The 21,749-nt window shown below is 39.1% G+C and overlaps 1 protein-coding gene across 4 annotated transcripts in view; it reads right to left on the reverse strand.

Annotated features, from left to right (window-relative positions):
• The window catches only part of LOC132366899 (contactin-associated protein-like 3), a 158,163-nt gene that overhangs the window by 76,035 nt on the left and 60,379 nt on the right, over positions 1–21,749 (reverse strand). Inside the window, exon 4 of one of the 4 annotated variants that reach the window (XR_009503582.1) lies at positions 15,545–15,696. The exons of the other annotated variants lie outside the window; for them this stretch is intronic. The gene's annotated coding sequence lies outside the window, so the exon portion shown is untranslated. The remainder of the gene's footprint in view (positions 1–15,544; positions 15,697–21,749) is intronic. 4 annotated transcript variants of the gene reach the window in all.

The following is a 21,749-nucleotide window of genomic DNA, read 5'->3' on the forward strand; positions in this document are numbered from 1 at the left end:
GTCATACAGAGTGAAGTAAGTCAGAAAAAGAAAAACAAATACCGTATGCTAACACATGTATATGGAACCTAAAAAAAAAAAGAATGGTCATGAAGAACCTAGGGGCAAGACGGGAAAAAAGACGCAGACCTACTAGAGAATGGACTTGAGGATACGGGGAGGGGGGAAGGGCAAGCTGGGACAATGTGAGAGAGTGGCATGGACATATATACACTCCCAAATGTAAAATAGATAGCTAGTGGGAAGCAGCTGCATAGCACAGGGAGATCAGCTCGGTGCTTTGTGACCACCTAGAGGGGTGGGATAGGGAGGGCGGGAGGGAGGGAGACGCAAGAGGGAAGAGATATGGGGGATATGGGGATATATGTATACGTATAGCTGATTCACTTTGCTATAAAGCAGAAGCTAACACACCATTGTAAAGCAATTATACTCTAAAAAAGATGATAAAAAAAATGTCCGTATTTGCAAAAAAAAAAAAAAAAAAAGATAAAATAGCTATTTGGTATTATTTTCACAAGGTACAACTAAACATTTCTTTAAAAATTTTTCTGAAGAGGGTGTTTTTTCCTCTTTCTGTACAAAACTTCCAAACTGTGCTGGTGTACAGCACTCATGTCAAATAGAAGGTGAAACATTTTAATTCCGCAGCAGGTGGAAATTAAAAATTCACAGAATTTGTTGAATTATACCAGGTATGGAAATGGTCTTCTCTTTCGTAAACCTGACTATATGTATATTATACATAAGACTACATATAAGCATTATATAAGATTCTAGAACTTAAAATTAGTTTATAAAAGATACAAATCTGTTAACCTAAAAGGAACTCCAGATTTTTATAGAAAATTCATGATAAGATCCAATTTCATTCTATTTAAAAATCTGAGAAATCGACAAATATTTTAATCACTTACAGGAAAATGTTTCAGTTATTTATCAGCAACAATAATTGGTGGAAGTTTCTATGTATAATAATAGTAAGATGTTAAGGACATGAATTATATTGTGTCACCGAAATCCACCCAGTGGTGCTACTCATCATCCTTAACAGTTTTCACAGGTCTGCTTCCGCAAGCCAACAGTAGTCTATAAAAAAAATAGATTGGGTAAAAAAATCCCCATGCTTAAACAGCCTCATACACCTATTCTAAAGTACAAACAAACTTTCACTGTTTAACCAAGAATATTCTCACTATCAGATGAAAGAACAATGAATGAAAAAACATGCAATCATATTAAAACATGAAACAGAAAACAGGACTTTTTCTGAGGAGGAAAATCAGTTTCATGATTTTGAAAAGCACACAAAATATCACATTTAATTTATTTTCTACTGATCATCCTTCTATTTATAACACAGTACTTTATCTCAATTTTTAAACAATGTCCATGGTTAAATTCTACTTATGTCTCAAAGAACATTAGCAAGATTTTAGTCTCCCTCTTCATCCTCTCCACTCATGTTTTACGATGGTTTAAATAATAGTTTCTAGTAAAAAAGTTATTTTCCTTCAGAACTTATACTTGTTTCTATATTTCTTTTTGCTTCTTGTATTACAGTTCTGCTGAAGTTAAACTAGCTCTCATTCCATTATAGCAAATAAGTTTATATCATCATTATTTTTGGTGGTTTAAAATGTGACCATGTTTCTAGGTATTTTTTTTAAATTATTGTTTTCCATTCATCTAACTCAGCACAATATGAGCTTTTATAAGTGAGATACATTATTGCTTTTCAGTTTTAAGAAATTTTATTTTTATGTTACTAATTCTTTTAAATTTATTGAAACTGGTTTTATGGTTAAGTAAAAATGTAAATATTCCACATGTAATTGAAAAGCCTGCATAATATTTTCTAACTGTTATATATATATCCTTAAAATCAAAGTTGGAAATAATTTATTCAAATCTCTATATCCTTATCACTTCATTTTATTTTATTTTATGCTTATTTGTCTCTTTTTCTCAGTTATTTTCTCCTCCCCTCTCTTCTTCCTTTCTGTTGAACAGACTGAAATCTACCCCCATCCCATTCCATTTTTCCTACTGGTTTGAAATGTATATGTCTTATTACTCTTAAGTGGTCATCCTTAAAATTTTACACTGCATTCTGCTGAACAATTTAACAAAGCCTAAAATTAAACAAAATAACGCAGGGACCTTAGAATGCTTTAAGTCTGGTAAGCCTTTTCCGACTATATTTTCAATTGTTCACTTAGATTTATCTTGTCTTCTTCCTTTGAATTCCATCAACTTCATAAAGATGTTGTTGTACAAACAGCTTTATTACTGTTCAAATATGTGATTATACCTGAGGACCTGCCATTTGTTTCTAGCTACTAGATTATAAGTACTCATAACTGCCCTCTGTAATAATTTTCTTTCTTGCTAAGTATATCCATTAACACTTCTTTAGTGAAGGTTAATTGGCCTTAAATGCTCTTTGATTTTATATTTCTGTGAATGGCTTTATCGTACCTTCATTCTTCAAAGAGAAAGAAAGAGAAAGTCAATGAGTCTACTATTCTTGGTTGGTAATTATTCCCTCTCAGAACTTGAACAGTTCTTGTCTCTGATTTTGTTTGTTTATTTGCTATACTTATCTTTTATCTGCTTTTAACATCTCTTGATTCTGGTGTTCTACAGTTCCAATATAAAGTGTTGTTTTGGGTGGGAATTTATTTTCCTTTGTATCACTAGGGATTTGAGAGGTTTCCTGAATCTAAACATTGGTGACTCTCTTCAATTCTGGGCAATTCCCATAGATTATCTCTTAAGTATTTCTTTTTCCCACATGCTGTTCCTTCTAGAACTCGATCAGATACAGAAATCAATTGCTTTACCCTGTCCCCTAACCTGGCTTTCATATTTTCCATCTCTTCATCTCTCTGTGGTGCATGCTGGTTATTTATTTCAAATGTGTTTTCTAATTTGTTGAGTCTCTCTTCACCTGTGTCTAATCTGCTGTTTCAGCATTCACTAAATTCTTTATTTCAGTGATTACATTTTTCATTTCTCAATACTACTCTTTTTCAATTCTACTTGATCATTTTGATAGTCTCTTATTCTTTCCATTCTTCTACTCTTTTATTTCTTTATACATATAAAACAAATTTTATATCCTAAATCTATTTCAATATATACATTTATTTTGGTCTAATTCTGTAGTTTATTATTTCTGATGATTCTTCCTCTTGCATTTTATGTTTTTATTTTTATTGTGAGCATATGTTTCCTGGAAATGGATCTGTAAGAGCCTAGATGACTATATTCAACAGGAAGACAAGACATGGAGAGAAAGTGCCAGAAGTAGAGGGAGGGGTAACTGAAAGTCCTGATGGAAGAATGCCAGTGTAGCTAGGTGGTGGTTGTAGTTTAGGGTCAGTTAAAGGAGGGACTAGGAACAGTAAGTGAAGGGAAGGGACCTTTCAAGGAATAAATGTGTGTGTGTGTGTGTGTGTGTGTGTGTGTGTGTGTGTGTGTGAGGGAAGATTCGAAAATCTTTACCCAGAAAAGCAATATCATCAGGTAAGTGGTCTTTAGAAAGATTATTCTGGCAGCAGAATAGCAAATGGATCAGAAGGAGGTGAGGTAGAGACAGGAAAATCATGAAGACAACAATAGTAAATGCCAGATTTAGAGGGTTTGAATAAGTCAGTGATGGGATGACTGAAGAAAAGGGGACATGAGAAAATTCAAGAGATGGGGCTAAACCTAACCTTTCACAATCAAACAGTAATGCTCTCTTTCCAAGGATCCACACCAAAGTTTTCATACCCATTCTAAGTGAGATGACATTCCAAAGCATACAAAATATGTTTGACTTGGACACTAACACTCATTTCACTATCATAAATGTCAAACAACCCATATTGATGGTCAGATACTATATGTCTCAGAAGACTTCATAAAAAACAGCCAGATAACAAGCAGTATATGTTTCAGGAGCATATTGTCTTGATCTGGGGAGTCCTTTTCAGCTAATGGAAAAATATATAAAACCGAAAGAAGTCAAAGTTGCTAGTGACAATTTAATCCAAATAGCTTAATCTGAAAAGCTTTATTGCTTAGAGAGATATAATATTACAGAAAGCTGAAACATATCAATGTACTGTTAGAGTTTCTAATTCTATGACATAAACTTATTTTTAAATATTGTTCTTTTGTAATATTGTCTTAATCTTGCAGTATTAGTGATAATACTTTGAATAATGGAAATACCCAGTATAAATGCCTTTCCCTAAAATTCCTTATCTGATTATTCTACCCAAAGTCATGGACCAAAGTCACATTTCTGATTTTACACTTGAGATCAACAGGAGCAATAGTAATGGCTAAAATTCACTGAGGACTTACTAGGTTCCAGGCATTATTTATATATATTAATTAATTTAATCTTCATAACAAGTCTATGAGATGGGTTATCATTATTACTTATATTTTTGGAGACAAGGAAACTGAGACACAGAAAGGGATAAGCAAATTACCCAGGGTCACACAGCTGGCATTAATCAGTGGAAGCAGAAACCTAATCCAAACATTCCTTTCATAACCACTCCACTCCACTGCCTATCTGAAAGTGTGACTCATTATGTTAGCACATCTTGTTGAATTTTATAGTTTTATGCTGTTTGAAGGAGTGCTGCTGGAATCATCTTCATTTATACACCTCCACTGGGCCCTTCTATGTAATTCTGAAAATACGAACGATCTTTGTTTGAAAATAGAGGTAGTCTTTAAGTGATAGCATGTGCATTTTGTCATGCCTTTGAGCTAGCTAGTCATAAAACTTCTCAAAGATAGTGACAGGTTTTGTTGACAATAATGGCCAGCCATAAACAGACTCAGAAATGCCTCACCCTAGACCAGGGGGTCAAGTCTGCAAGCACAATGGGAGCTTCCACTTGATATTGCAGGTTACTGGACACAGAGTCCATGGTTCTCACTCCCAGAGGCAGCTGTGACCCAAATGAATTTAGCCTCATGGGTGTCAAGGAGACAACTGGACACCTACACTGAAGTGCAATGGCCACCTGTGCACCTGCAGGCCCTCTGCCCTGATGTGCAGTGAGCCTTTCCCACCTGGATTAGATGCTGCTTCCAGTATCAGGTAGACACTGTGAACCAGGCTTGTGGAGAATGCCAATTACACACTGCCCCCAGGCACCTCTGTTTCAGGCTCCTCCTGAATATGGAGCCTTGCTGAGATCAGACTTGATCAAGATCTCCCTAGATAACAGTCATCTTGCCTAATAATACCTGCCAGAAGGCCTCCTCTTTGCTGCTTGTTGGTCTTTGGTAGTTCCCCTGACACCTGGCCTTTTCAAGCTCTCCCTCAGGGCTTCCCAGCAACTTTTAGAACAGGCACCATGCTTTTTATCAAAGCCTTGGGTCAGAAGTTATGTCAGGCATTTTCCTACTGGAAGAAAACAAAACACTCAAAATCAGCCAATGGATCTTTCCATGAACAAATCAGTTGGCTAGTAGAGAGCTCAGGGATAGTCACATAAAAATTCATTTTTATTAGGCCACCTAAAAAATGATTATAAAATACACAGGGAGATTCTGCAGATATTCTATATACCTTCAAGGTAGCATATTTAAAATATATTAATTTCTCCATTTATTTGGTACTTACTGAGTACCATCAGCAAAGCACTGCAGGAACAAAGAAGCGTGATTCTGTTTTCAGGAAGTTTAAAATCTGATTAAGGAGGGAGACATGTAACCAAGCATCTGTTCTATGAAGCCAGTAAGAGCCTGAAAGCTAGTGCTTTTCATAATAGGTGTTAAACTAATTACCTAAATGGATTGTGCATTTTGCTTTCTTGTCAAAGTGATGCAGTCAAAGCACCTGGTCAAGGATCAAGTTGCAATCACTTCCTGGCTCCACCACTGGTCATGAGGGCCAACCTTTCCTGTCACAGTAGCTGGATAAGAGCAGTCACAACACAGACAAAACAGTGGAAGTCAGATCTGGGGATCTTGCTGGATGTTTGGGGAAAGAGAATCATTCACCTTTTTACTTATCCAACAAATATGTATTGAGAACCCACTGTCTTCCAGGACCATCCCTGTGCTCTGGGGATTAGGAAGTAGGAATAACAACAAAAAAGAAAGAGGAAGTCTCTGCTTTCTTGGAGCTTGAGTTGAGGGAATAAACAAATAAATACATGCTTAGTGCTTCAGGGTAATAAGGACCAAAGTCCAAATAGAGGAAAGCATTCTCTCTACCACTGTGATTAGGAAGGTCGACCTTGGACATGAAGCTACCAAGCAGATTCCTGCCTGAGCATCAAGCTGACACTGGGAAGACAGAGCGGAAACATGAAGAGAGGCTGATCCTGATGGCACAGCCTCATCTGGATCTAACCTTGCCTGAAATGCAATGATGTGAACCAACAATTCCCCGTTTTGTTGAAGTCACTTGCCAATACCCCAGTCCTTCACACTCCCATTTCTTATTACTCCACATAGAATCAAACAACCATTAAGTCCTGAAAGTGTTCTTTGTGTGCAGTGTCACTTTTTCATTCTCACTGCCATCCTCCCACTTCAGTCCCTCTTACACCTGGGAAATGGAATAACAGTGGAAGACCTCAGGGGGATGGATCCCACAGGAAGTAGTGAAGGAGGAAGGACACCTCTTTGGCTGGCCAAATCCACGCAAGTCAACCCAGGAAGTCATTCGGCATCACCTCCATCTAAGAAAATGGAAGAAGATGCTCATGAAGGCTCTGGGCATGTTGATGCTGGGGGTTGGCAAGGAGGCCTTGGGAGGGTGGGTAAGCCAGTCTCATCCCTAGGGAATTGGGATGGTGATTAAGATACAACATATGTCCTTTTCATGCTCAAATGCGCAATAGCCTGCAGGATGTATCTTCCCACTCCTGCTTCACCTTGCAGCAATATTCATGAGGAAAAGGAACTTTTCCTAGGCAAACATGCAGCCTATCTTCCAACAAATGAATCCTATCACTTAGAAGAAGAACAAGTGAAATCAGTCCATAGCGATGCAAATCTCCCAAAGATCAGGTTTTCAGGTTTCTTAAAATAGATCAGTAGTTCATCATGACAAAAGAATAGTAAATAATTATGATCCAAAATTTGTTCTTCTAAACTGGAAAATCAATATTATGTTTGTTAACCTTGTACCATAGTTCAAAATAGATCATTTGACTTACCTCTAATAGGTAATTGACTCTGAGATCTGTCAATTCTGTGTTCTATGCCAGAAAAAATATTTTTCAGAAATGTTCCTTGTCACTTTAAGAAAGCAAAGAGTAATTTGGCGTTTGCTCCCTTAAACTCTCTTATACGTACCTTAACTAAACTCTAGTCAACATATCCTCTTTCAGTCCCCCAATTTTTTTAACCCCTCGCGATGACGGCATGGTTCACACCATAGAAAAGGATGTGCTCTGAAATGTCAAGGCTCACAGGTTTTCCTATCGGAACTTCTGTGAATCGAGACTTCCCTGGTGGAGTAGTGGTTAAGAGTCCGCCTGCCAATACAGGGAACACGGGTTCGATCCCTAGTCCAGGAAGATCCCACATGCCGCGGAGCAACTAAGCCCACGCACCACAACTACTGAAGCCCTTGCGCCTAGAGCCCATGCTCCGAAACAAGAGAAGGCACCTCAATGAGAAGTCCGCGCGCCACAACAAAGAGTAACCCACGCTGGTCGCAACTAGAGAAAGCCCGTAGCCTCAGTGCCGCAATGAAGACCCAACACAGCCAAAAATTAATGAATGAATTAATTAATTAAAAAAAGAAAACTGCCATGAATTAACACAACGTTGCAGAGAAGCCTAAGAATCACAGACACACAGCAGCTAGCCAGCTTGGTGACTTTACACAGCTATATCTTTCTTTTTAGGTTGTATTATTATACTTTTAGTGTATAGCCATGTCCTTATTCTCAAGTTTCTGATCATCAAAGACACAGCAAACGTAAAGCTGTATGACAAATCCTTAATTTTGATAATCTCCAAACATTTGAACAGATGTCTATAGAAACATATTATTTTTCTTACATCAGCCAAATCTGAGACATTAAAATAGTTAACAGTTCTTAAAATATTTTCTTCCATAATAGAAGTTTATATTAAAATTACTTTCTTTGACCTGAATCAAATTACTGAATTATTTTCGCATGCTAATCAGATTCCCTTTATTATATCTACTCGCCTTTAAATCAAAATCCTACCAGCCATTCCTTAGAACTGTAGTAACAGGAACCAGGACCTGGCAAGGCCTCAGAGGCAGGTTAAGTGCTGCTGGTTCTAACGGTGGCTGCACAGCAATATCCTAGAACACAAAACCCCTCCGACACGTGAAGCCAATAGTTTCAACTGGGCTTCAACTGGGTCAGGGCAGATGGCTTTGTATTTCCTGATTGCTCACATGCTCAGAAATCCAAAGTGGAGAATATCCGTTCTGCATGGTAACAAGTAAGAAATAGCTCAGTCCCACGTAACTGGATCGTCACCTAATCCAATCTGTGCCTCTCTTACAACTATTGACAGTGGTTTTTAATTCCTTCAGCAGCTCTCTCTACCCAACCTGCCTCCCTTAAGACACACAAACCTACGTACACACACATGGTTCATTCTGCCACTTCTCCCACCAATTCACCACTCCGAGGAAGAGTGTATTTAGCTTAACTTTATCAAGCTCTTTGGCTGCCTGAGGATTTAGAAATGTTAAAATAAAAACTAATTACAACCTTGAGAACTGCAGGTGGCACCTGGTCTTATGTCTCAAGGCAGCAGGTCTCTCCTGCATCATCCAAGCAGCAATGTCACTGCTTGCTCCTAAGCTCCAGAGAAACCCTCTGTTGGGTCTCGAACACCCCAAGTAATGAGATGCTACTGAAACGAGCATGTGGGGACCCTAGGTCTATGCCACAGCGTTAAGTGGCTTCTGAGGTTATCGAAACTGCCACTGATGCCAAACAAGGTTCACCAGCCCCTTCCTCCCACAGTGGTCCAGTGAACACGTGGCATAAAAATTCCTTCTCCACAGGTGACAGCCACTAAGGCCAGAGATGGAACCACAGGTGATACAACTTAGGAACACATAAATTTAAATATCTGATACACCATTTACCATATCCCTAAAATGACTCATCCGAAAGGATCATATTTGCCAGTTTAAAAAACAAACTTTTTTCAAGTTTCTCTCCATGAGTTAGCTATAACTAGCACATCCTCCATGAGTATCTTTTCCTGATGTACTACCGAGTAAAAACTTAATAAAAGCCATAGCCTAGATAAAATATATCATTTTTTCATTTGTGATTAACAGCCTTGGAGGGAGGTTTTTTTTTAAACTGGTCCATTAAACGGGCATATATTTAAATAAAAATTATATAGTTTCTAACTTTAAACTACTCAAAATTTCAAGTACTTTATGTTTCAATTCTATTTCAAATCAGTACACTGAAAATACCCATTACCTGGAAACTAAGGAGAATATTTTTATTTTTTATGGCGAGCCAGACTCCCTATATTATTATTGAAAAGTAAAGTTTCTAATGAACCGGAAAGGAAATTTATTGTAAAGCAACACTCAAACTAAGCACATGTATTATCACACAAGGTTATGTGTACACCTACCAGACATGTGCAATCTCTATGTCAAAGCATTATTTTCAAAAAGTTAAAAACACAACACGTACAAATATAGAACAAATGCATGCCAAAGAATCATAAACTCATTAATGACTAATCCAGTAAAAGAGCATTTTGAGAAACTAGGAATTTACAGGCATTTATAGAAGAACATTAGAATGAGATTGCTAGGTTACAAAAAAACTGATCAATGTCCTACAGGGCAATAAAACCTTTGTAGTTACCATATGTACCTGAAAAAAAAAAAAAAAAGAAATCATCAATTTCAGCGTCTAAACTCCAATGAAATGGTAAATGACCAAGTCAGACATGGGTGCATTCTTCTAGGTAATTAAACAATCACGTGGGCCTATTAAACAATGTTCCTGCATAATGTCAAAAGGTCACTCTATCATACCCTCTCTTTTTTTAACTTTTTATTTTACATTGGAGTCTAGTTGATTTACAATGTTGTGTTAGTTTTTACAGTATTTACAAGTTGTGTATAACTTTAATTAGCACACAGATTTTAACCTTATGCCATAGAACTCAAACTGGAAGAAACAAGTATGATATTTTGAAGGAACGTATTACATATGGTTCCCTGCCTCTCAGAAATAGGTAGACAGGGCTTCCCTGGTGGCGCAGTGGTTGAGAGTCTGCCTGCCAATGCAGGGGACACGGGTTCGAGCCCTGGTCTGGGAAGATCCCACATGCCGCGGAGCAACTGGGCCCGTGAGCCACGACTGCTGAGCCTGCGCGTCTGGAGCCTGTGCTCCGCAACAAGAGAGGCCGCGGCAGTGAGGCCCGTGCACCGCGATGAAGAGTGGCCCCCTCTCGCCGCAACTGGAGAAAGCCCTCGCACAGAAACGAAGACCCAACACAGCCAAATATAAATAAATAAATAAATAAACTTCTAAAAAAAAGAAATAGGTAGACATAAATAATTCAGTTTTTAAAAGTTATTCAATATGATGCAACAGAGCCTATAGCAATCAGCACCGCAACGGGCCCCAGGTAGGCAGATTGAGTGGGGACACTTTGGAAGTTACTCTGAAGAACTTTGTATGTTGAAGCCAAGCCTTTAAAGGCTCTGAAAAGTTAAGTGGGGAGAAGATCCAGAGGTTAATTGCATATTTGTTTTTCAGGATTAGAATTAGAATTGCAGGTACACCCTGGATCTATTCATTCCAAATTGTTTGAACTCTTTTATACTTTTATAAGTATACTTTTATATTCAAATTCTGATTTTGTTTTAAAGGGAAAAATTCAAATTCAAATTTGCTCAGTTAATTGAGATTTTTGTCAGTGAATATGTCCTTTATTTAGTACTCTTGAATGATTTGGGGTTTATTTTCCAAATCAACTCAAAGGAGCAGACATTCTTGAGCTCCAGTCTTCTCCCCAGAACAGGCTTTCAGGCGTGGGAGGGTCACTGATAATGTGGCTTTAGGGTCATTTTGTTTGTTTGTTTGCTTAAAGAGTCTCCCCCAGTTGCATAAGCTTCAGGACCCTCACAGCTCTAGCCTTGCCTGTCACTCTGTGTTGATAGTCACATGGACTTTGTAAGTTTTTTTGGAGAAAAAAATGTTGTTGTTTTCCCGAAGTTTTCAAAAATATTCTGACCTCAGTATTTCGGGAAGTTTATTCAAATATGATTTTTTTTAAAAAACGGTCCGTTTACCAGTTTGTTGAAGACTCTTTCCAACAAGTCCAAGCTCCAGTGCTTACTAAATACCTCTCTCCGTATTCTATGCTCATTTTCCCTAACATGTTTCACTGAATCACGAATGGATTCCCCATTCACCTGCTCCAGGGGCACATCTTCTGATAGGCTCCCTCCCTAAACCAAGGAACATATTACATATGGTCTAATGCCTTTCAGAAATAGGTAGACATAAGTAATTCAATCTAAATATCAACCAAAATACTGACATTTTCTTATTCAGATTATATCTCTTCTTCCTCCCCAAAGATCTGAAAATTCATAAAGAAACAGCAGATTCACAGGGATAATCCTGATTAACTTGGAGGATTCGACTCACTCTAGAAAACCACTAAGCACACTATTGAGACAAAAAGAAGCCTGCACCAATTAAAACAGTAGCAGGATTTTAGTCCATATTACCCAAGGTGAAAACTTCTTTATGGACTGTATTGTCTTAGCACACATGGCATTACTTGAGATTGACTGTGCTCACATAGCAATAGAATATGTTGATGACACTTAGCAACTAATTACAAAGAATCTGTGCCCATTGAAATGACAGGAGTTCTGACAAACAATACCCTTGAGAAGAGACATTGGATAAACACACTATTAGACATTCACTTAAATCAATTCTCACGATTTTATACTTCTTAGCAGTTGTAGCATTATGTTCAGTTCCTCCATTCTGCAATTCATGTATTTTTATACCAAATTCTTAAGGTTAATCATGTTATTGGGTTAGGATAATTTATACAACAAGTGTCTCACTATTATACTGTGTATGTTATTTTTCTTTTCAAAGAATAATATTGTGTGATAATATCTATTAGAGGATCATATTAATAAACTTTCATTAAAGATGATACAGTAACACTTTAGCACATTAGGAGCCACTGCTCCAGTGAAGAAAGGATTCAAATCTGATACAAATCTTCAAATTGAGGTGCTAATATATTTGCCTAGATCAAGCACTAGGTATTACATGAAGAGCACATGTTTGTCTCCCATGCTGGCCAACAAAATGGGCTTGATCTGCTCCCCCAACCAAGGGCAGAGACCTCTCATACATATGCAGGACATAACAGGGAGGAGACATTGTTGGATAAAAACAAATCCTGATTACCACTCCTAGAACAGTGATTCAAGTTGTGTGCCCCACCTGCAGTGGGCCAGAAATACATCTTTTATTCTCACAACAAGAAGGGCACTTTTGACAGGGGAAGGAAACAAAAGAAGACTTCTAGAGAAAATTACAAGTACTGAGATTTAACAAGGTGCGGATGAGTGTGTAACACTCGCTAAATTGAACCCCTGGGTCTACAAATATCATCATTTACGTCAAATAATCACCATCAACAGCGGCTGAAATGTCTAACACTGGCTTCAGTCCTTTTCAGAGACTTCAGTCCTTTTTCTTTTCACTGGGGAGTAGAGTTAGGGAGGACAGCAGCTACTAGCTATAGCTGGTACTTTACTTATATGGGGAAAATAATTCAGCTGTAAATTAACTTCCAATTGTGTTGTTCCTTAATCGGGAAAGAGTGAACATTACTCCTCAAAGTGACATGCGATCCAGGAGACAGATTTACAATAGTAAATATGCAATCAAAATACTGACATTTTCTTATTCAGATTATATCTCTTCTTCCCCCCCCCCCCCCCCAAAAAGATCTGAAAGTTCATAAACAAATAGTAGATTCACAGGGATAATCCTAAAACAGAGAGCTACTGCCCTCTTCCACTTGTGGCTCATGGTAGGAAGTGAGCAAACCAACCACTGTCTGCACAACAACTTCTGGAAAACAGGGCTCTAACTTGGAATCTATATTCTAACTTTCCTCTTGCATTCCATTTAAGAGGATAACTCCATTAGAATAACACTTTCATCTTGACTAAATACAAAGAGTTCTAGAAGGCAGACCAAGTAGAGATGCACAATTTTTAAATATCAGGTCCTAGAGGATGCTGTCCATTCAACTTGTTTTATCTTCAAAAAGACAGAGAATAAGAGAAAAAAAAAAAAAGCCCATGTTTTTGGCTATTTAGAAACATTACTCTCGCCCTGTGTAGACTCCTCCTGACTTAAAACTTCCCATTAATTATAAAGATTCATGTCAACACATGGATAATTTCTGAGATGTCAAATGTTTCAACCAAGTCCTGTATGAGAGTATGTCTTATGCCAGAACCTCACCCAGGTTGACACCCCCCCGCCCCCCGTCTGACTAATTTACTACTGAGAACCAGTTGTAAATAGAGGAAAAATGTCACTGTATCCTTTTGGGGAGAAGATCTTTACCTTTTTAAAAATTTACATACAGTTCTCATTATTTTATCAGGGCTTAAGAATATTTCATTTTTGTTAGTTTTAAAGTCTTGTCTGAAAAGATTGAGTTCTTAAAACACTTCTTAGGAATAAAAGGTTAGCGATCAAAAGACTTGAGCAAATGCTGGTGTTCGTGATTTCTTGTTGGTAGCCTAAATCCCATCCTGCTGGCAAACTCCTCTTTAGAATTTCTCAAATGATGGGACAGGACTAAAAGAACCCTCTACCTTGATTTATGTAGTAACAAATTTCAAATATGGGTTTGAAATACCTTGCTTGTATATACATCTACACATACAAACAAACACCTCCCAAATATTGGAGAGTTAAGGAAAAATCCAATTGGTCAAATTAGCTAATCTAGACTATAATAAGATTCATTCACCATTACTTCTACTGCTACAAAGGATACTGTCAAATGAGATTAGCAAGCAATTATCAAACACAGTTTGTGTACCCTCTATGAATCTTTAAGTCTGCAAAGACATTTAAATATATACTTGACACTTGAACAACTATAGTAGCCAGCTTTGCGGTGATCAAGGACTCTATAGTATCTAAAATGTTCTTAGCCATGCAAATTTACATAGGTACTTTTAACTTACTGAACTTTTCATCAGAGTACTAAACACATCTAAATAAAACAGAGGCTGAAAAGTGAAAACTAGCATTGACATTTGAAGAGTCAGCCAGAGACCCAGACGAACTGAGCTTAGAGATATATTCAATTCAGAAAAGGATATCTGCCTGGAGATTCAGACATGGAGCACCTCAGAGCATGTGACTCTTAAAAAAGATGCTCAGTATGAAGAACATGATACCTCTGTGGATTTCAGGGAATAAAATACAAACAGAAAATAAAGAAATATCAAAATAACTGATCTTGCAATATCCTGTAATCACAACTAAGGAGACAAGAAAGGCAGCACAGCACTCTGCTTCTCTGATAAGGGAAGGATTTTTGAAGCCATGTTTCCTTTAAGTAAGAGTGACCTCTGGTGACTTTTTAATTGCACCTCAGTGTACTATGTTAAATTATTCTACAATTCTTTTATACTAGCAAATCATTTAGTACTACATTTTTAGTTTCTTAGCAAAGTGATAAATGCTTTACTGCAGGACCTAAGGATTTCATGTAAATGCCTCCATTTTAATTAATTCATGGAAATTGTGCCCAAAGCTAAATTAAAATTCTGTCTGAAACACGGGGCAGTATTTTCTTAAAGGAGACTAAGGCTCATTTTCAGGAGTGACTCGTATAATATGGCATTAAATGAGCTGATACTAAATGATGACAACACAAACTTATCACAGCCTCGGGGCATATATGGATGAATGCTGGAAGGGTAACTATTTGTACAATATGCTTTTCACTTTAGCACAAACTTCCTGGTAAGGGCAGAGTTCCCCAGCCCACCCCACCCCCAGCAGCAAGGTCGGTTTCTAACATGCCTACTAGCACTTGCTTGAAATGCATAATAGCTTGCCTTACTCCCTACAACCTGATTTTTAAAAAATTCTTGAGGGGGATGGGGTGTGGATGTAGGACTAAGGGGGCTTTCTTCCAATCCCTCAAGGAAAGAAAAGCCCTATGATGGAGATTTCAATCTGAATAACACTTCGAAAACTTTTTCCGATTTCCAGATTAAAATGCCTTGAGGTCGGCTGAATCAATTTGGCTAGCAACTTTAGATCAGACTCACATTGCCAGTCCAGAACTGAGAGGTTAATACATCTTCACTGAACCAACAAAATGAGAAACACAGCACATCACAATATACAAGCATGTGCACTTGCAAATGAACCTGAATGGCAGGGTATGTTTTTCCTGTAAGCAAAAGCCTTCTAATTCTGAGGGGTCGATCCTTCTCGTAATTCTGCGGACTCACCAGGTTTGCCGCCTGGGCTCTGCTGCGGAGCCTGCCCGCCGCTGCAGCGCCCGACTTCTTGGTACCCGATTCCGCAGGGCGCCGACTGCAAACATCTACGCTAATGCAGGACCCGGCCAGGTCGGCCAACGATTTCCTTTCTGACATAAATCCTGCAAAATGTATTCATAGTAAAAAGAAATAAATGACATATTGGCATGCTCTTCTCTCCTCATCTCCTGCTATTCTCTCTCTCTGGTCTCTCTCCGCCTCAATATTCTCATGCTAATTTTAGGTTTTACTAGAACTTGAGCTTTCTCAATGAATATTCAAAACAACAGCACACAGACAAAATTCAGCTCACAGACAAGTCAAAACAGGCTTTGTGTATTACAGACTTGACAAGTGGAAAAACCATTGTAAACCATCCTATCCAAGCGTTGGGACTTCGCGATGTTTTTTAAATGCCTCATTTTCAGAAGCAGACCAGTGATTCCATTTGTAAAATTCAATTATTTTTTTTAAAAAACACGAATTCTCAGTTGACAGTATAAGTTTTAAAAGATTTGCTGTACTCACATGTATTCCCTGCTGCTAATGTACTCCAGGGCTGGGCAGACAAAAGAAAGAGCATCCTGAGACAGGCTCCCGCGGCGGAGTCCATGTTCACAGTCGCCGGGGCTCCCCACCCCAAAACCCAAGGTGTCCAGACAGCTGCTCTGAGCCGGAGTCTGCAAGCTCCCTCCCGCTCGGGGTAGCTAGCGCTCCCTCCTCCGGGCTCGGCGAACCCGCGCAGCTGGCGGGGCGGGAGCCCCAACCTGCAGCCACACCCCCACCCCCACCCCCACCCCCACCCGCTCCCGCCGCGCTGCGAGCTCCACGCGTCCCGGGCGCGCCTGGCGGTGGCGGGAGGAAGTGCGAGTCAAGTCGGTGAAGGTCTTCAACCTGCGCTCGCTCCGAATCCGAATCCGTGGTCCTAGATCCTTCACGGGCAGGTTTCCCACTCTGAACAGCTGAGCAGTTCAGTGGACTTCAGTCTGAGACCGAGCTTCACCACGCTGATGATGCTTGAGCATTAACACCGATGCTAGGAAAAATGTGAGTTTCTTTTTTTTTGGTTGAAAAGAAGTTAGGACAAGTAACTAACCCGGTTTGAAGAAAATATTTACATGTACTGAGAACTGTTGTAAAAAAGACTGCTTTTGTTTTCTCAACTCATTTAATGATTCATATTTAAAAATAAAAACCTAAAGAACCGGGCTTCCCTGGTGGCGCAGTGGTTGAGAGTCTGCCTGCTAATGCAGGGGACACGGGTTCGAGCCCTGGTCTGGGAAGATCCCACATGCCGCGGGGCGGCTGGGCCCGTGAGCCACAATTACTGAGCCTGCGCGTCTGGAGCCTGTGCTCCGCAACAAGAGAGGCCGCGATAGTGAGAGGCCCGCGCACCGTGATGAAGAGTGGCCCCCGCTTGCCACAACTAGAGAAAGCCCTAGCACAGAAACGAAGACCCAACATAACAATCAATCAATTAATCAATAAAAAAACATAAATCTTAAAAAAATAAAAAAAAACCTAAAGAACCTTATTATGGTAATCATTTCGAAATATATACGGTTATATATACAGTGTTATGTGTCAAAATACATCTCAATAAAGCTGGAAAAAATTAAAAAATAATTAATTAAAACACCGACCCGACTTCTACTATAATGTCAGCATTTTATTATGTATATTCCTACTTGGAGATTTGAGAATTGTGGTCAGCAGATATATAAAACTAAAAACTGGCATCCTGGGAGAAGGAATCTTACTCCAAATAGCATCAGGGAAGTGACCTTATGTTAAGTAGGTAAATTGAATACACTTAATTGAAGAATGAAGAGTTTTGAATCAACTTCTATATACTGTATGTGTATTCCTTTCCATTCAAATTCTTTAATACAACTACCCAAAAGTTCATATTGAAAAATGATGGAATATAAAAGGCATCTTAAATAAATAAATAAATGGATAGATAAATAAATGGATAGACAGATAGGCAGATAAATAGATAAATTGTTTCAGAGTATACAGATAGAGGCCTGATGGCCCATGAAGGAAGAAGGATTTCAAGATCCATGACCTTGAGGTAAGTCACATGGCCTCCTCTACTTCCTAAAGAGGCTGCCAGCAGATGTAAATGAAGGAGGTATGAGCATGGCATCACTAGGATCAATACTCTCCTAAAACTGTGACCAGACTCATGACAAATGTGCTGAGACTTAGGAACAGTGTCCAGGCATTCTTGCACCATCCAAAGTGATCAGAATATGAAAGTAACTTTAACCTTGAGTAGGGCATTATATGCCTGAGAACAAAGCAGAAAAGCTGTTTTTATTATTTCTATTCTGCAACCTGGGTAAAAAACAAAAACAGGAATAGAAAACATAAATAGCTTGGCAAGGCCACAGAATTTACAAGTAGAATTTGACCCAAATATGTAGATCCTGATCCCAACTTTCCAGCTTTCTCCACTCCTACTCAGGGCCCCTGGGAATCAGGAACTCTTCCCACCCACCCCATCAATCAGCAGTCCCGGGAAACACTGAGCAAAGCTTGCTCGGAGGGTGCATTTAGAACCTTGAAAAAAGCCACAAGCGGTAGAGTGACCTTCATTTATTAGTCAGACATTTTCCTAGTGCCTAATACATGTCCCAGAACCTGAATATGGTATTTCTAATTTTTAAAGCAAATATAAATTAATGATTTACATTGTCTAATATTTTTTAAAGCCTATACAACAGACAGTCTGTGTGTGTGTGTGTGTGTAATCTAAATAAATGGTCACAGCATTCCTTTGAAGTAAATGTTACTCTGCCCATTTAATGGATAGACAGACTAACCTCAGAGAGTTTAATGGATGTGTCACAAAGCAAGCCAGACTTGGACCAGGTCAGCTGAGCTCTGAAACCCCTTCTCACTGGCCCTCAGGTCTCTGAAACAGAAAAGTTGTCACCTGGGAAAACTCTATTCAGTTGTTCATGGGAAATCCATTTAAAATGGGTTAGAAGGCGCCTCAATAATTGATGTCAATTAAAACCAAAAAGGACAATGCTGGTAAATTACTTGAGCAGACATTCAGGATGGATTTTCCAAGTCAGAGATGAAACAGCCCACCAGGGATTGAGATTTGCAGGCAGATGTCCTTGTGCAGTGCACAGCATTGACCACTGGACAGCACTGGGGCTATTACATGATCTTCCAAGACAAGGGCAGCCCCAGGTGAGGAGGCTTGAAGAGACCAGGCAAAGCAGGGCCCAAAGCAGGGACTTGCTAGCAGACAGCTGAGGCGACTCCTGGTTTTACCCCTTTCCAGCTGCCTTCTTTCGCTGGAGACTTCGTGGCTTTGTGCTTCACTTTTCTTGTTTGTAGAATGGTGATGATAGCCAGTCATAGAGCCATTATGAAATTACAGGCCTGAAACCCCCACAAAGGGATGGAAACTGCTGAGCATTCCACGTACCAGCCCCAGAGCTGCCCTGGGAGTTGGTACCCACCCGTGAGACCCCCGGCAGCTGCTCAGCATCTGTGATCCTCAGCTTCGTTGTCTGTTTCATAAGATAATAGAAGTCTTACCAGCAGAGAACTGATCCAAGGGTTACAGGAGAAAATGAATGTCAAGTACTTAACACCATGCTCATCCACAGGGCGCTGGATCAGGTAGGCTGATGCTAGAGCTCCAGGCTCAGAGGAGAAAGGATGCCTAATGGGACCGCCAAGGCCTCCAAGCTAACTCCCTGCAGGCCAGGGGCAGTCCGCTGCATTCTGTGACCTGTTTCCACAGCCCTTTGCTCTTTTATGTAAGAAAGATGACAGATAATCAGCAAGGACCTACTGAATAGCACAGGGAACTCTACTCAACATTCTGTCATAATCTATATGGGAAAAGAATCTGTAAAAGAATGGATACATGTATATGTGTAACTGAATCACTTTGCTGTACAACTGAAACTAACACAATATTGTAAATCAGCTATACTCCAATATAAAATTAAATTAAATTTTAAAAAATCAAAACAAAGGAAAGGTGAAGATCTTGCACATTTCTATAAGTGATGATTCAAACCCCACAAATCACGCACGCGCATATATGTATGTGTCTGCAGAGTTCACACCAAACACAAAAGAGAACTTGAAATCAGCACACGTCGCAAGTAAAAGACAAGAAATCAACTTCCGATGTTCAGAAGTGTGTGGACCCTCATATGTGTAAGTGCAGACAGGCTGCCTAGGAAAGTATATTCTAAGTGAAACTACACCCTTGGCATTTCCTGACCAAAGTCTTCTGTTTTCCTGCTCACCTGGGAGCAGTCTGTGCACTCAGGATTCCCTACCGAGAAGAGGAAGGATCAACTCACCCCACCCGAATGAAATCCTTTCTCAATGCTCTCCATAGATCAAAACATGACTCCATTCATTTTTCTTCTTTATTCAGCAGTTTTCTCCCTGTAAATTATTTCTGCGTGTTTTATCTAAATCTGGGAATACATTTAACTTTACTCTTGTAATGGGAACAGATTTATCATTAAATCCTCTGAAAGAACACTGTGAATAAAATATAATAGTATTTCTATTAGGAGTCATTTTCCCCATAAGCCCCCAGGCAACAAATCCTGAAGAACAATTATGGAGAGACAGACTGCAGGAAGAAGAATTGTCACATGTGTGATAAAAAACACACTGCACGGTGTCTTTGCAGGTTATCTCTGATGAGCTATGTTCCCTATAACTAGCCCTTGGAAGCCCTGGTTTTAACAACCAAAGGATCATGCATCTAATTACATAAAATCTCAGCTAGAGAATAGTCAGCCTCATATTGTTACCCGAAAAACTAGGTTCGCCTCTTGGTGGGTGTCGAGCCAAAAGACACAACCAAGACAAAGAGTGAGAGAAGGAAGGATTTGTTACTTGCAGCAAGTAAGTAGACCACCAGGGATCTTTCCCAAAGCAGTGTCTCCCCAAACAGCAAAACTGGGGAAGTTTTAAGCTAAGGGTACATGTATATTCATGAAAGGACTTGGGAGGTAGGCAGAGTCCAGGCTTTAGTTGATTGAAATCCGGAGGATCAGAAAAGGTCAACGCCATCATCCCTTAGGTTCCCTCTGACCTGGTGGTTGAGTGCTTCAGGCTCATCTTTACCATGGAAACAGAACTGGAAGTCTTTACAACTGATACATTATTACTAGTGCTACTTCTCTTGCCTGATAACAGTCAGCATTCTTGTTTTCCCTTAAGATCCTTAATTACTGAGACCTGTTCAAGGGCAAGCACTCTGGCCAGGCTTAGATCACAAAATGGCTTGTACTAAATTAATAGGTGTTCTCTTATGTCCAGAAAGCCATGCCTGGTTTTCTTTCTCCATAGACCCCCTACCTTATCTGCTTATAATATTTCTTTCCAATTCAGCCCGTTTCAACCCAGGAGGACTTTTCGGGACTAACAAACACTGGTATCTAAGATAGAACAAACCACAACTAAGAACTTGAAGTATAAAAGCAATACTGCATGGTATTTCCAAAAGTGCTTAATAAACATTTCACAGGATTGCGCATAAACAACACACTTTTCCTGACATTCTGGCACAAGTAGAATCAGAGAGGCTTAACGTTAAAATGAAGTGCAGAGCCAGCTGTCCAGCATTCTACCCAATTCAAGCACCACAGTCTCCAATATCATCTTGCACACATGTCCACTGATGGCAGCAGCTGAGGTGCATACATATAGAGAAAAGGGAGATTCTAGAACTTCCTTCTATCATATCACAAAGAAGGATAAATTCACAGAATCAACTACATGAGTGTCCAGGAAAAAAAATTCTTTTTTTTTTTAAACTTTTTAAATTGAGATATATTATACCCTTTAAACAAAATTTCTAATTTTATGAAAGGCATAAAAGGTCACAATTTTTCTTTACTTCTTTGGGGTAGGAAGAGGGAGGCAGAGTTGAGTGGATCCTTAAAAGTCCTTTTCTAATTTAAAATTAAAATCAACATCTGATCTTGACCTAAGAATTTTTCTATTGAGGTATAATTGACATAGAACACTATATTAGTCTCAGGTGTACAATTCAATGATTTGACATTTGTGTGTATTGCAAAATGAACATCACAGTAAGTCTGGTTACCATCAATCACCATACACAGTCACAGATTTTTTTCTTTCTTCTTGTGATGAGAACTTTTAAGAT

The sequence above is a fragment of the Balaenoptera ricei genome, chromosome 6 (genome assembly GCF_028023285.1).
Source record: "Balaenoptera ricei isolate mBalRic1 chromosome 6, mBalRic1.hap2, whole genome shotgun sequence".
Classification (NCBI taxonomy): Eukaryota; Metazoa; Chordata; class Mammalia; order Artiodactyla; family Balaenopteridae; genus Balaenoptera; species Balaenoptera ricei.